The 13,360-nt window shown below is 34.2% G+C and overlaps 1 pseudogene; it reads right to left on the bottom strand.

Moving 5' to 3' along the window:
• Positions 1–1,187: 1,187 nt before the first annotated feature.
• LOC144287475 (stress-induced-phosphoprotein 1-like) lies at positions 1,188–2,806 on the bottom strand (annotated as a pseudogene).
• Positions 2,807–13,360: the final 10,554 nt, after the last annotated feature.

Here is a 13,360-nt window from a genome sequence, read left to right as displayed (position 1 = left end):
TTATCAAGTTCTACAAAAAAATCTTGTTAGGTGTATGTGTGTGTATGAGTGTGTATACGGCAACAACAACAAAAAGCATGGCATTAAATCTACTATCTTTTAATTCTACAGTTCAGTAGTATTAAATATACTCACATTCTTGCACAGCTGATATCTAAAACTTTTTCATTTTGAGAAATTATAATTCTACACCCATTAAATCTCCTTTCCCACCAAACTTTGACAATCACCGACTTTGTTTTTATGATTTTGACTGAAGATACTTCATATCAACAGCGTTATACAGTAGCGGTCCTTTTGTGACCTTATTTCACTTAGCATAATATCCTCAATGTTCTTCCACAATGTAGCATGTGACAAGATTTCCTTCTTTCTTAACGTTGTCTAATAGTCTGCTGTGTGTATATACCATATTCTCTTTATCCATTCATCTGTTGATGGACACTTGAATTGCCTCTACCACTTGGCTATTGTGAATAATGATGCACTGAACATGAGTATGCAAAAATCCTTTGAAATCCTATTTAAATTCTTTTGGAAATATACCTAGAAGTGGAATTGTTGAATCATATGGCAATTCTATTTTTAATTTTTGAGGAAATCTCTATGCTGTTTCCATAATGACTGCACCATTTTACATTCTTACCAACAGCACATAAGGGTTCCAATGTCTTCACATCCTCACCAAATTTGTTATTTTTCTCTTCTTTTGATAGTGACTATCCTCATGGGTTTGAGATGAATTGTTTTTTTGTTTGTTTGTTTTGTTTTTAATAAACATGCCTAACTGGCTTGCTTTATTGGAGAAGAGCACTTGAAGTTAACAATGTGAAGACAGTTGGGACCTGAGGTCTAGGAATAATAACCTCCCCTCCCCTTACATGCACTCTGCCCCAACTAAAAAAATAACTAACTATGGGAGAGCAGCTTAGGGAGTGACTGAGGATGGGGAAGGGAACAGAGAATCTAAGGGCAGCTGAAGAGATCGTGCATGTGCTGGGCCCAGAGGTAGTGGCAGTGTGAGTAATTCAAGTACAAGTCTCTGTATCTTCCACATACATCCATATAAATAGAGAGAGAGAAGTTGTTCACTTTCCCCTTCTCTCTTCTCTGCTTTGTGCTCCTTGTCACAGTCCCAGCTCCTCTTTCCACATGAGTGTGAAGGGAAGGCAATGATGAGCAAGTCATCACCGAATTGCAATCAGACCCATAGCCATCAGCTTCTGGATCTTCTGCACTATTACAAGATTCTTTAAATTTCTCTGAGCACCTGGAGGTCCTTCTGTCTCTGTTCCAGGATGAGCCGGGCCACTCATTATCTACTACACCTCAAGGTTGGCCATGGCCCTTCACTTCACATCTTTGGGGCTATCATGACACTTGTACTGGGACATCATACAGACTTGGTAGCTGTCTGTCACCTCCTTACACTTGGAGTCCAAATCTAACACCTTCTGTTAGACGTCCATGGCTTTTGTGTAGTCCTTCATTGCTTCCAGTGACCTGCTTTCTGTGTGTAACCCTTGATGAAGGTTGACTCTAGCTGGATATTTTCCTCACAATCCTTGAGCGCTGCTGAAACTCCAGGAGTTTGTTGTAGCAGGCAGCTCGATTGCTGTACAATTTGGCATCTTTTGGATTCAGTTTGATGGCATCTGTATAATACTTCATGAACTGGGAATAGTCCCCTTTCTGAGAATATACCTTGGCTTTGTTCTTCTCCTCTAAGGCCAGGTTGGGGTTTATATAGGCCAGCCACTCCTGCTCTTTCAGAATTTTCTCCACCTGTTGACATGTCTTGAGCACATCTGGGGTTCAGTGCTCTGCCAAAGACTTGTTATAGGAATGGATGGCATCCTTGTACTTTCCTTCTTTGAAGTAGGAGTTGCCAATTTGAGCATAAGTTTTGGCAATCTGTCAATAGTCTTCTCAATTTTTTTGCCCCACTGAGATAACCTTCTCACAAAGTTCCCAGCATTTACTTCAGTGGCCTTTCTCAAAGTACATGGCTACTTGATTGGTCATATAAGTCACGTTGTGAAGTCCAGGTCCTTGGCTCTGTCATGGTGCTTCAAGGCTGTGTCAAAGTCCATCTTTTTGTAGGCCTCATTCCCCAACTCTTTCTCTTTCAGCACTTACTTCTTATTCTCTGGAATATCTTCTCCATTGGCTCTGGATTGGTGTCTTTCTTAGGAGGAGAAGGTGGGGGAGGTGTTCCAACTTCCTCCTCATCCATATTGTCCAGCTCGACTCCCAACAGGACACTGAGAGTAGTCTTGATCTGGGGATCTTGCAGTTTTGTGCTGAGGTCAGATGGCTTGTTTCCTAGTTGCTCTCTCACCCTCCAGAAGGTAGGACCAGAGAACAGTGTTCTTGTCCTGGGATCACTCTCCAAGTTCTGGTATAGATTGGGCATGTTAAAAGGATTCATGTATTTCTGTGCTACCAACTGGGCCTCCATATTCTGTAAGCTCTCTTTGAGGTGAGGATTATTTACTTCATGTTTTAAACCATATTTGTAGGTTTGTTAGGCTTTTTCAAATCAATTTAAGAACTTGAGAGCTGCTGCTTTCCACGAATAGCACGGATTTCCCCAGTCAGGCTTTAAGTCAACGGTTTTGCAGCCATCCTCATAAGCCTTCTGGTAGTCACCTTTCTTGGTGGAGGCTGCTGAGCAATTGCAGTAGAGCACCTGGTTCTGGGGATCTAACTTAATGGCTTCAGTGGAGCACTGTAGTGTGCCATCAATGTCCCCAGTATTCAAAGACTTATTGTCCTTCTCTTTTAGCTCATTTACAGGCTCCATAAATAGGCCAAACCTGTTCAGTTGACTGTCTGCTCCATTCCCAACCCCCATTGGAGTCTTGATTTTCAATTTTCTTATGATTAGTGATGTTGAACATCTTTTCTTATGTTTGTTGGGCAGCCTGCAGGATTTTTTTTTAAAGATTTTATTTATTTATTCATGAGAGACAGAGAGAGAGACGCAGAGACACAGGCAGAGGGAGAAGCAGGCTACATGCAGAGAGCCTGAGGTGGGACTTGATCACAGGTCTCCAGGATCACATCCTGGGCTGCCAGCAGCACTAAACTGCTGTGCCACTGGGGCTGCCCTTGCCTGCAGGATTTTGATTGAAATTTCCCATATAGCTATAGACCATTTCGGGGTGAATTGATATTTTAAAAATACAGAGTCTTCAGCCTCATGACAAAATTGTATTAATTTAGTCTCTGTTTCATTTCTCTCAGCAAAGTTTTGTCCTTTTTAAGTGTCCAGGTTTAGCATATCTTTCATCATATTTATCACTAAGTATTTCATATACTTGTTATTTTTTTATAATTCAGTTCGAGGTTGTTCCTTAGTACTACATAGCAAACATTTGATTTTTCTATATTGATACTACAAATTTGCTGAATTAACTTAATAGTTGTAGGCTTTGTTGTTTGTTATTTGTTTTAAGAGTCCATTGTATTTCTACATTGATATTCAGGTAGTATATGAGTAACATTTATTTCTTCCTTCCTAATCAGTATGACTTTTTTTCAAATTGAAATGGGTATAATCTCCAGTTCAAAATTAATGAGAAGTATAGAGAGGGGAAAACCTTTCTTTTCTCTTGATCTTGTAGAGAGATCACTAACATTCACCATTAAGCAGTCATTCATTATAGAATTTTTTAAAGATATAGTTTATTAGAAAGAGAGTATTCTTTTGTATTTCTAAGTTGCTGATATTTTATAGCAAGAATAAATGTTGGATTTTGTCAAGTGCTTTTTCTGTGTCTCTTAAAATTATCACATTGTTTTTATGTTAAGTTCGATAATATGATAAATTACATTACTTTTGACTACTAAATCAACTTTTCATTACTGGGATAAATCCTGCTTGGTCTTGATATATTTTCCTTATATTGATGGATTCAATTTGCTAAAGCAGTTTATATCCCTTAAATTTATATTTACGTGGGATAATAGTAATTTGTTATCTCCTAATCTGTTTCTGTGATTGGTATTAAGGTAATTTAGGTGTTTTAAAATGAACTGAGAAATACTTATTATTCTGCAAATTTCTAAAAAATATTCTGTGTGGAATTGGTGTTATAATATTTTTCTTAAAGTTAGTAAGAATTCGCCATGATTTTCATAATTATTTATCATCCTCTTCAGGCTTTAGAATATGGAGGGATGTAATATCGTTCATTTCTGGCATTGGTTTTTGTGTTCCTACTTTTTCCTTAGTATTTAGCTAAAAGTTTATCAATGTTATTGGTCTTCTCAAAGTTATAAGTTTTTGGCTTTTCTTTTTCTAAATTTCATTTTATTGATTTTTCCTCTGATTTTTATTATTTCCATTTTACTGTTTACTTTAGGTTGCATTTAAAATTTATTTTCTAGTTTCCCAAGGTATAGATGTTATTGCTAAGAGACCTTGTGCCTTTATGTGCATTTCTACAATACGTTTTGTGCTATAAATTTTTCCTAAGGTATGTTTTAACAACATCCAACAAATTTTGATATAATGTATTATTTTCATTCAGTTCAAAATATTTTTTAAATTGAATAATGGCTTAATTATAACTGTATTATCTCTTTTTCAAATATTTATGGGAGATATCTTAAAGATATGTTGATTTTTAATTTAGTAGCATGAGGTCACAGAATATATCTGATAGAATATATAAATAGAAACTTTTTAATGTTATTGAGATTTATTTTGTGACCCAGTATATATTTATTATATTGGTAAATATTTCATGCATACTTGCAAAAAAATGTAGGATATTCTTCTGTGGTTTTATGGAGTGTTGAATAAATATCATTTAGGCCAATTTGGTTGATAATGCTATTCAGTTTATCTGCATCTTTACTGATATCCTGTCCACTGTTTTTACCAATATTGGAAACAAGCTATAGAAATATGTTGACATACATCTCGTTTGTTTTTGCTCATGTATTTGGAAAGTCTGTTAATGAGTGCATATACACTTATGATTTTTAATTACTTTTACCTACTTTTTCATTACAAAATGATTTGCTTTGCCCCTGGTGGCATTATGCTCTGAAATCTATTTTATCTGATAATATAGCCACTCCAGCTTTCTTTTGATTAAAGCATGCTATAGCTTTTCTGTGTTTTTACTTTTAATCCATTTCTTTCCTTATATCTCAGGTGTGTGTGTTAAAGGTAGCAGAGTTTCTTCTTGCTTTCATTCAGTTTGAGAATCTGTTTTTTCTAATTGGAGATTTTGAGCCAATGACATCTAATGTTGCTATTGGTGTGGTTAGGTTAAGTCTATCATTTTTCTGTTTTTTAGTAGTTGTTTTAAATATTTTTTCCTTTTTTTCTTGCTGTCTTTTTTTATCTTTTTTCCCTCTTTTGTTGTTCTTTTTTTTCTTGCTGTCTTTTGGATTGAGTATTTTTTTTTTAATTTTTTTATTTATTTATGGCAGTCACAGAGAGAGAGAGAGGCAGAGACACAGGCAGAGGGAGAAGCAGGCTCCATGCACCGGAAGCCTGATGTGGGATTCGATCCCGGGTCTCCAGGATCGCGCCCTGGGCCAAAGGCAGGCGCCAAACTGCTGCGCCACCCAGGGATCCCGGATTGAGTATTTTTATAGTTATTTTCTATTGTTGGTTTGTTAGTTGCAGTTATTTTTTTATTTCATTGGTACTTTATACTTTATAGTGTATACCTCTAAGTTAACACATCTTACATGCAAATGTATTATCATATGTATAGCATAAGAATATTTCAAGAATATTCTATTTCCCTCTTTTACATGTTTATGTTACTGCTTACCTACATTTTATGTACATAAATATGTTAACTCCAGAGTATCTTATTATTTTTGTTTAAACAATAATTCATCTCTTAAAGATACTTAAATGATATGTATATTGCTTTCAACTACACATAATTATCATTTATCTTGCTACTTTTTCCTTATTGGGTATCCATATTTACACCTGGTATACTTTTCCTTTTGACTGAAGGATACCTTTAACATTTCTTGTAGAGCATACCTGACAGGGATTGATTTTTTTCAACTTTTGTATTTTGAAAATGCTATATTTGCTTTCATTATTAAAAAATATTAGAGAGGTCTGTAGAATTCTATGTTGATATAGTTTTCTCCTTTCATTATTTAAAGATATTGCTCCACTATCAGCTCAATTACAATGTTCCTGGCAAGAAATCTGCTTTCTTTTTGACCTTTGCAATAGATTTTTCTCTGGCTATTTAATTCTTTTTCCTTATCACTGTTTTTATGCAATTTGACTACAATGTACCTTCCTGCAATTTAGTTTGAATTTTGCGTTTGGGATTCATTGAACTTTTTGGATCTGTGTGTTCATAATTTTCATTGAATTTGGAAAAAATCACATTTCCTTAAATTATTTTTCTATCAATTTCTCCTCTCTCCTTCAAGCATTTTATTGCCTTTATGCTCTTTTTCAATTTTATTGATTTTTACATCTTTTTTTAAACTTTCAGAAAGTCTCAAGAAATGTTTTCAACTAACATTTTCTTCTGCAATAATTAATCTGCCATCTATTCTATCCATAACAATTGCATCTCAGAAGTTGGCATTTGTATCTCTAGTAGTTAGTAAGGTTTTTATACCTTCAACATATCTACTTAAGTTTTTGTATATGTGGAATATAGTTAGGTTTTAATAACTTTTATTGTCTTCACCTACTGTTCTAATTATCTGTAAAAGCTCCGAGTCAGTTTTGACTGATTTTTCTTTTCTTTTTTTTATTATACATAATATTCCCTTGTCTCTGTATGTTTGGTAATTTTGGTTGAAGGTTATATGTATTTGTTCCCTCATAAATATTCTTTTTTTTAAAAAAAGATTTTATTTATTCATGAGACACACACAGAGAGAAAGGGAGAGACACAGGCAGAGGGAGAAGCAGGCTCCATGCAGGAAGCCTGATGTGGGACTCCATCTTGGAACCCCGGGATCATGCCCTGAACCAAAGGCAGACCCAACCACTGAGCCACCCAGGCATCCCCCTCATAAATATTCTTGAGTACTATTGTGTGACACAGTTCATTTGAAATGGTTTGGTCTCTTTAGGTTTTGCTTTTAAAAAATTTGTTAGATACAAGCAGTTTTTATTCCAGATTTATTTAGTATCCACTACAGAGTCAAGAAACTTAAGAGTATTCTACTCAATGCTTTGAGAATTTAAAATATTCTCACCTGGCTATTGGACATCGGTACTTTCTTAGTCTCATGTGAGCTCTGAGTGTTGTTCCTGATAATCTTTTTGCGTGATTCTCCAATGTAGTTTCATTGTACAAATGTTTGGGTCAATAGTCTTCTCAATACTGATAAGGACCATCTTATATTTCTATGGTTTTCTATGTTGCTCTCTATATCCCATAATCTGCCTTGTGGATGTAATGGTCTTGTTTTCTCCAGACTCTTAGTTTCATATTTTCAGTTCAGAGAGATTACTGGGCTCTACTTTTGTCCCCCTTTTCTGTATTACAGCTTGGAAACTTTGTCATTAGTAAACCGAGACAATAGTATAACAATGGTATAGCTCTCCTTGTTTATTTCTATTCTCCATGGAATCACTCTCCTTTAGTGATTGATGTCCATTATCTTGAAAACTATTATCCTATGCTTTTTGTTTTTTGATTACTTCAGTTAGGACAGTAAATCTTGTGACTATTAGCTCTGTTCTGGTCAGATGTCCCCACATGACTTCCATAATTAGAAGGTTAAGAAATGTGGACATTAGGGGTTTTGATAGAAACATTTACCAATAAACAAATAAACAAAATCTCTTTCTTGAAATTATCAAAACCAAAATAAAGGAATGTCTTAAGCCTTCTTCTTCACAAGCAATACCACTGAACTCCAACAATATCAGTGTCTTCCACTTAGGCAATAGAAATCTATATTAGGCATCTTGCTTGGAATGTCCTGGGTCATAATGTTAACATTACACTTTCTAGCTTGTAAATTTTACATGCCTTATTTTTCAGAACTCAGTCCAAATATTTTTGGCAAGACATTATCATTATTCTTACTTTATGGTTTTAGTTAATTAAGGTTTATATTAATTCAATTTTCACTAGCTGACAGTAAGTGTTAGATCTAGGACTAAAAGATTAAAATCCATATCTTTCTTTTTGTGGTAGTTTTCTTTTTTTTTTTAAGTGAGAATATGTATGATCTACTCAGCAATTTCAACTATACAATACAGTATTATTAATTATAATCTACTTACTGAATATTAGATCTTCAGAACTTATTTATCTTATAACTAATTGAAAGTCTGTGCCATTTGCCCAATATTTCCCCATTGCCCCCACCCCAGCCCCTAGCAGTCATCATTCTACTCTTTGCTTTCATGAAGCCATGCCATTGTTTCTTAAAGGGCAAATTTCATCTCAGTGCAATATCAGTCTGGTATTCTCATTTGGGGATATTCTTAAAATTAAAAAACATAGCTTAGTGAGCTCATACATGGACAGTTGAAGACACAATAATTGACTGAACTCTGTCACATTTCCGGTCAACTGTAGCTATATTATTCTCCCTCTCTGGTTTTAACATCAACAGGATTGCTAGGAACACAGAGATGGTATTAATACAGATGCTTATGCGGACATTCAGACTGCCTGGCTGCCTTTTTAAACTTGAAGGACATTTTCACAGTTTACAAACAGCTTCCCTTTTAAAATAAACTACCTTGCTAACACCTTGCATGCTAAGTTTATGCCTGTGGCATTTTTAGAAGCAGAGTTACAAACCTCTGGGAATATAAATTTAATGGAAACCCTGACAGCTTCCTATCTTTAACTAAGAGAATGCTGTCAATGTTAGATGGCATTCTCCAGGTAATACTGATGAGGTCAGCTCTGTATAGCAAACTAATTGCAAGATGAGTTTCTGCTGACAAATTATAAACTGTGCTTATATATGCTATACAAATATAATGTAGTTCAGTGCATTGGATGGATGCAGAACAATCAGTAAAAGTCATTACTTATATTGAGTAAGTGGAAAATTGCTGTTCCTAGCATTTTTATACTACTGATGTGCAATACACAGAGTATATCATATATATCACTGTGAAAATACAATTGTCTTTGTTTTTTTTTTTTTTTTTTACAATTGTCTTTGTTTCTGACTCTCTGACTCTCTTAAAACTAATTTATATCAAAATTAAGATAATTTTCAGGCTAGAAAATGCCAAATATAGTACATAAGCTTATCAAATATAATCATTTTAATCTAATTATAGTAACAGAGAAGATGATGTTGCATAAATGAAATTCTCAAGGAGTACAAAAGTATTTTGCTGAGCCTATCTGTCATATTTTTCTCAAAAACTGAAGTGATGTTTTCTTTTTTTTTTAGTTTAGTTTTCCTTGGTAAAATAAATTTGGATGTTTAAGTTTTTCATAATCTTTCCACTGCTTATTTAGCGATGGTAGTAGAAAATCAGGTAAAAGTAGCAAAGGTAATACAGATATGTAAAATTTAAATCTTGACAATTTGATTACTTAACATCTCCATGGTATATTACATTTTATTTTAACTCCTCTAAAAAATGAAGTTATAATAAGCTAGTTATATTATAAATGCAGCTTAGTTTATTCTCCATAGCTTTATTTTTTAAAGATTTATGTATTTATTTTTGAAAGAAAGAGCATGCACAAGTGGGGGGAGGGACAGAAGGAGAGAGAGAAACAGAATCCTCAAGCAAACTTCCTGCTGAGTGTGAAGCCCGATGGAGGGCTTGATCTCAGGACCTTAAGGTCATGACCTGAGCCCAAATTAAGAGCCTAGCACTTAACCAACCCGGCCACCCAGATACCCCCCTGTCCATAGTTTCAAATGAGATTAAATTGTCTTCTTTCAAGATATATGGAATGGGTTTTTTATTTTCATTCTCTTTCCACAATCTCTTGCAATGACTTTCAAACTTTTTTGACCCAGAGTATGGAACTATACTTTTACCTTAAGTCCCAGTATACATATTTTTTAATATTTTATTTATTCATGAGAGAGAGAGAGAGAGAGGCAGAGACATAGGCAGAGGGAGCAGGCTCCCTGAGGGGAGCCTGATGTGAGACTTGATCCCAGGATCCCGGGATTATGCCTTGAGCCGAAGACAGACACTCAACCACTGAGCCACCTAGGTGCCCCCCAGTATACATATTTGTATCTAGGTGAAACAAAAGTATGATATAAAATTCTTGTACTTACTTTGTGTAATATATTCTGATATGTTCTATTTTATCTCATTCTATATTTATCACTCTCATTAAAAATACCATTTGTGATTTATTAATCTCACAACTTTGAAACTTTACTTTTGAAAAGCAATGATCCATAAGAAATATAGAATAATCATTTCCAGTATTTTTCTACTATGTGGAGAAATAAACTATATATACTCTATTTGAAATAAGTAAGAAGTAAATTTGCAATTTTCACCCATAAGTGCTTTATACAAGTGTGTTTGAATATTGTAAGCAACTCACATGTGATGTCAATTCATTGGTTTTCCCATTCTTAGGGAGTTTGATAGAGGAATTTATTGTTTATACCATTAGGTTCATTTGGATAGAATTTGCATTTTATAATCTTTAAATAATTATTTTTATATAATTACTTGACTTCAATTTCTAGTAATATGGCTAGAAGGGCTATCTTAATTAAATTATTTCATTGACAACAACTGAAAAATCTGAAAATGCAGATTAGATGTTTAAATTTTAAAAACATCCTCAGAGAGCTAGTAATGTGATAAACACTAATATTAAAGTAAAACCAATATCCCCCAAAGTTGAGGATAGATTTCTTTTGTTCTGAGAGCATTTGTCCAACTGATGGCCCTCAAGTTTATACTTGACAAAATTGTGTGCAGGAGACAGGAAGTGAGGAGATAGATGTCAAGGTCTGCCTAAGCAAGAATTCTAATAAGGTGCTTTCTGCCCCATAAAGTTAGGACACAAAAGGCTATCTCCACAGAATAAGAGGGAGCCAGTAATAAATCTACATCCTCCCTACTTCCAAAGGCTGCAGGAAAGTCATAGCATTAAGTAGTTCAAGCAGACAAAATACTTAGAAGATAAGGAACTATAAAAAAAAAATCTTGTAGAGAAAACAAAAAGCTTCTATATGTAAAAAGCACAACAATTAAAGCTAAAATCTCATTTGATAAGCTTACCTGCAGATAATACATGGCTGAGAACCAGTAGGTTAAATGGAAAATAGCTAAGAAGAAATTATACAGAATTTGTTCAAAGACTAAAGTGGAAGAAAAAAAAATGTTTTGATACCAAGAATTCAAGGTCCAGTGTATTTTAGAAAGTAATTCAATTCACTTCCTTAACTAATTAAATAAAAATTATGACTTTCCAAAATTGATAAACTTTATTATGTATTAAAAATAATTCGATGGTATTTAACATTCCTAGTCAGCTGGGAAAAGGAAACAATTTTTCTAAAAGTAATAGAGGTATTACAGAGTGAGAGATGGTTTGCTCATATTCCCTTTCAAGAAAGCACACACTGCTCCGGCAGCTAGAAATGATGTCAGCTGATTGCCTCCAACTCTCAGATCTCTCAGATTTTGGCAAAGTTCAGAGAGCTGCCTCACCCAAGGTAACAGCATTCCTGGGACAACCCTTATCCAATGACTGATCACAGTATGGGTATAATAACTAGGAGACTTAGACTTATGTGAGACAACTTTGATAGTATATGTCTCTGTAGAGAATCCCACTGAGTCATCCACAGTAGGAACGTGCAGTTTGACATCTATCTACCTCTGCTCAGTCTTGTTTCCTTTAAATTTCCTTACATGCATTGATAACCAAGAATATCCTGAATGCCCAGACTCTGTCTCAGGAATTCCTTCTAGGGAACCAAGGGATGATGATAGTCCATCTAATAAAAACACAATTTAGGGCACCTGGGGGGCTCAGTGGCTGAGCTTCTGCATTTGCCTCAGGTTATGATCCTGGGGTCCCGGGATCGAGTCCCACATCAGGCTCCCTATGGGGAATCCTGCTTCTCCCTGTGCCTATGTCTCTGCCTCTCTCTCTCTGTGTCTCTCATGAATAAATAAATAAAATCTTAAATAATAAATAATAAATAAAATCACAATCTATAGTAAATATGCTATATGGTGAAACATGAAAAAACTCCTCTTAAAAATTGGTAAAAAGAAATATACAGTTTGAGATTGCATCAATGGCCTTAACACATAATTTTTCATTTTATCCATAACCTTTGACAGTGGGATTCCAGTCCTTCCCACTAAAGAGATGGAATTTACTTCCTAACACCTTAATCTCAAATTTGGTTACTTGTTCTAACCAACAGAAATGGTGGTACACCAGTTACAAGCCTACATCTTTAATGGCCTATAGATGTACTTTGCTATTCATTGTCACTTTTAATCATTTTGCAATAAGGAATCTAGTCAGTTCCATAAGACAGGGAATAATAAAGTAACAGTACTAAGAAAAATAAAAACAAAATTTTAATTACTTGCAAATGATAACATATTTGATAGAATATCAAATAGTCTAAAGAATTCTTTTCCAATTCAGAAAAGAATTTAAAAAGGTTTCTAAACCTTTTTAAAGGATACCAAAATAATATGCAAAGATTATACCTATATATCCCAACAATATTTTTAATTGAAGCAAATGTTAATAGTTAAAATATTAAATTTGGAAAGAGAGATTACTTTGAGAAGCATAAAAATTAAGATACTATTTCAGATCTAGTCCATAAAGTTTTAAAATCCCTCAATTAAAAGTATAAAACCATTTTTTAAGGACTAAAGAATGAATCAAAACTTGGAAACTTGTGAGGTGTTCATAAACTGGGGAACTCCATATTGGCAATTTACATTCTCTCCAAATTAATATGTAAATTCAATGTATTCCCAATCAAAATTCAAAAGTGTTTATTGAAGAATTTGACCAGTTGATGAAACAGTTCAATAGAGCTACAAAAGGTCAAAAACTAGTTGCTTGACTTGCTGCCCAGGCAAACCTTGTTTTATTTTGCATTTTTTTATTCTGCTTCACAGATACTATGTTGTTTTATTTTTATTTTTTATTTTTTTGTTTCAAACCAATTGGAGGTTTGCAGCAATCATGCATTGAATAAGTCTATTGGCACCATTTTTCCAATAGCATTTTCTCACTTTGAGTCTCTGTGTCACATTTTGGTAATTCTCAAATATTTAAAAACGTTTCACTATTATATTTGTTAATAGTGATCAGTGATAAGTGTTTATGACTTGTTGAAAGATCTGATGACGGCTAATATTTTTATCAATAAAGTATTTTAAATTAAGGTT

Source organism: Canis aureus, chromosome 17 (assembly GCF_053574225.1).
Source record: "Canis aureus isolate CA01 chromosome 17, VMU_Caureus_v.1.0, whole genome shotgun sequence".
Classification (NCBI taxonomy): Eukaryota; Metazoa; Chordata; class Mammalia; order Carnivora; family Canidae; genus Canis; species Canis aureus.
Note: the sequence above shows the minus strand (reverse complement) of the source record. Positions and strands in the feature narration are given on the sequence as shown.